The sequence below is a fragment of the Podarcis melisellensis genome (genome assembly GCF_964234715.1).
Source record: "Podarcis melisellensis genome assembly, chromosome: 1".
In the NCBI taxonomy this organism is placed as follows: Eukaryota; Metazoa; Chordata; class Lepidosauria; order Squamata; family Lacertidae; genus Podarcis; species Podarcis melisellensis.
In genome coordinates, this window is record NC_138528.1 from 78,718,666 (window position 1) to 78,722,131 (window position 3,466).

Sequence of the window (3,466 nt, forward strand, 5' to 3'; positions counted from 1 at the left end):
TAAGACACAAACCATTTATGTATTCAACAGCTATGATTTTATTGAGCTTAACAGCAGACATTTAAAAAATGGGTAAATTGATTTCCTAACAACAAAATTTGAATTAGGGACCGATACACATTGGAGCTTTTGTGTGTAAAGAAAGCCTTCTTTGACTACCACTAGACCACACTGTAGCTTTATGGGTTTTGTTAGAATAACTCATTTTCTTTTTTTAAAAAAGCCTGCAAACTACAAGATTGAATGGGATGGGGGGAAAGCTGCTGAAAATAGAGCTTTTGCTTTTGAGGTTAAACATTTGGCGACTTAACCATTAAAACCCACGATTGTGTGGATATTTCATTACTAATATCTAGTGCCCAAATTCTGCTCTATTAATCCTATCTTTAATGTGATATGTTTGCAGCCTAGCCGTTTTCAACTGCTTTTGTATCACTGATAGCCACATGAGATCCAAGTAGCTACACAATCAATGTAAATGCTAAGGCGATTGTTCCATCAAGCCTTCTGCCTTTCCAGATGGCACAATGCAGCTTCTCCTCCCCTGCTTCACTGTTCCAAGAGTTCTTCCAACCCCCCCTAGAGCCAATTTCGCAGTGTGCCCTGGGACGCAAGCCCCATTGTAGAAGCCCTTAGGGCTTCCATTGACAGGACTCACTTGCTGAATCTAGATTTTAGGTTTTATTATATGCTCAGATGTTATGACTGAAAGGAAGAAATAACCACCTCACTGCATGGAACAAAGTTTATCCTCGGTGTGCTTAGCTTTCCATGTGCATTAATGTGTTTGACATGGGTGAGCATGAAAACATGGAATAGTACAGTTTCATTTGAGGTGGGTAAGTCCTGGGAGGACTGTACCACATACATTACACGATCTTTAGAGCTGGCTTTCAGACACATGGGCTTATTGGTCAGTGTTGATGGTGACTGTATTCCAGCAATATCAGGAGGTCTTGGGTCCCTACCCGTCACAATTCATTACGTATAGTGCTGTACGGCTGACTCTGCTTATCACTAATTTGTGAAGTAGGGGAGTGATTCTGCAGACCACTCCTGCATAAGATGATCTCCAAATCTAGACCAGAGAGGCTGCAACTGACTTTCTATTTTTGAGAATGTATTTGCTGTTTGCCCCTGGTGCATCCTTCCACCACTGTTTACACCCTTAAAGAATGAAGACTGGCTTGTCTTATTTAATTTTACTATCTCCCCCTCTCACACAATGCATCTAATACTTCCCTGCTCTCACGTGCCTTTACTTTTCCTACTTAGCCCAACTTTCCTTCCTCCTTCTTTGATCCCCTTTCCCAAGGGTTCTGGAATGGAATGCTTGCTTCCATTTCACCTTTGAACCCTCCAACTGCTACAGAAGCAACAATTCCCAGAACATACGCTGCTTTCTGCTAAGTAGACATCACTCGAGACATGCCATAGCCTAGCAAAATGGCTGAAATGCAGCAAGAACATATCCCATTCTTCACTCATTTAATCATTATTCCTCATGAACAAAAACCATCAAAATATTCAATATACCATTACATTATTAGACTGGAGAGGGAGAAAGAGAAAAGATGGATTTTTCCCCCCTATCATGTGTTGTTTCCATGAAAGCACACTTAATTTTGCCTTGCTAATAGCCAAACCATGTGAAAGCTTTGATTTTCTACATTGCTTAAAACAAGCCGAGGGCTATATTTGTCCAATAGCATTGGTGAATCTCAGTGAATATCCTGGCTTAGAAATACAATCTCAATGTGGAAATTGTATATGCTTTTGTCTAGCTCAGATATCACCCAGGAATGGATTTTAGTCCATGCTAACATCATGCATTATACAGACGGCTAAGCAGCTCTGAGTCTGGTCAGCGCTTGGGTGGGTGACTGCCTGGGAACGGCATAGCACCACCTTGGCTTGTGATCAGAATAAATAAATATTGTCCCAATTTTATTTTTTCTTACAAACAACTTTCCTTGAGTGGGGGATTTTGATGTTAGATTAGGCAGGGACTGATATGTCATTGGAAAAAAAGAGCATTTAAGCACTTGTCCCAAGTAAACATAGTTTTTACGTACAGTATGTTTTGCAAGTATGGACGAATATACTTTGTGCTAACGTTTTGTAGGACCCCTCTAAGACAAGAGGGAACACAGCGTTCAGAAAATAATTGACTCAGGACTAGTTTGATAAGAGAACCTGACAAAAAATGTGAACATAGGACTGCTAGTTTTTGCAGTTGTCACAACTTACCTATTAAGAAACATGCACGTTAGTTAAGAATCAGTGCTTTAATGTCTGGGGAGCAGTGGAACATTGTCTTTCAGCAAAAGCAATGAAACACAATACACAAAGTATCTCCCAAATGCTAATGTTTATTTCAATCACTCAATTCTGTGCTTTTTTTCATGAACAAGCTCAGTCAATAGAGCATGAAACTTGGGTGAAAGATTCCTGCATTGCAGGGGGGTTGGACTAGAACTCTGTGATTCTAAGAGTGCTCTGAATAAAGACAGCCATTGGGGCTTGTTTTAGTCAAGAGAGAGAAAATGTCTATTTTAGGCTCCTTACTGTACCTATATTTTTTAGCACTTGCTACATTTTCACTAAAGGAATTGCTCTGTGTAAGTTGCATACTGACCCCTACTTGTGTGGATTGTCCCAGCAACATTGTTCTTTATTCTAAATAACACCTACGTATCACTATCAGAGGATGCAACTGCCATTTCCCACAGTCATTGGCAGTACTGGTTCTCCTGCCTAAATGTTTAATAATCCACTAACCCCACAATCCTATACAGGTCTACTCAGAAGTCCCACTGAATTCAGGCTTTGTCCCAGATAAGTGTGTGTATAGGATTGCAGCCTGCATTTCCCCCTAAGCCAGGTGTGGGGGACATTTTGCCCTCCAGATGTTGTCCCATCATCCCTACCCATTGGCTGTGCTTGCTGAGGCTGATGGGCATTGTAGCTGAGTAACATCTGGAGGGCAAAATGTTGCCCGCACTTGCCCTCAGCTGAAGAGAAGGCTATTGAGTTGAAATGGCTGAATCCCCAGATTTCTGTGGGTAAGCAAAGAGAAATCATCTGAGCAGGATGGAATACAAGATTAGAAGGTGCTGGAGTGGAGCGAAACAAGGTAGAAAGCTGCTACAGGTATGATAGAATTTGTTCTGGAACCAAAGGTTGGGCAAACAGAACCACAAGAAAATCAGAAGACTTCAGACCAAATGAGCTTTCATCTTGGAAGACTGCATAGGAGATGCTACAGTACATTTTTGGGTGGTTATTCTTGCTGGAGCAGAGAAATTGAAATACATTCATGCAGGGCTTTTTTGTGACAGTACTGACTGGTTTGGAGCACCAGCACCTCTCTTTTCTTTGCTGCCCATGGCAGCCATTTTGTGCTGGCACCCACGGCACTTTTATCAATTTATGAATACTGGCACATCTTTTTTTAATAATAGTA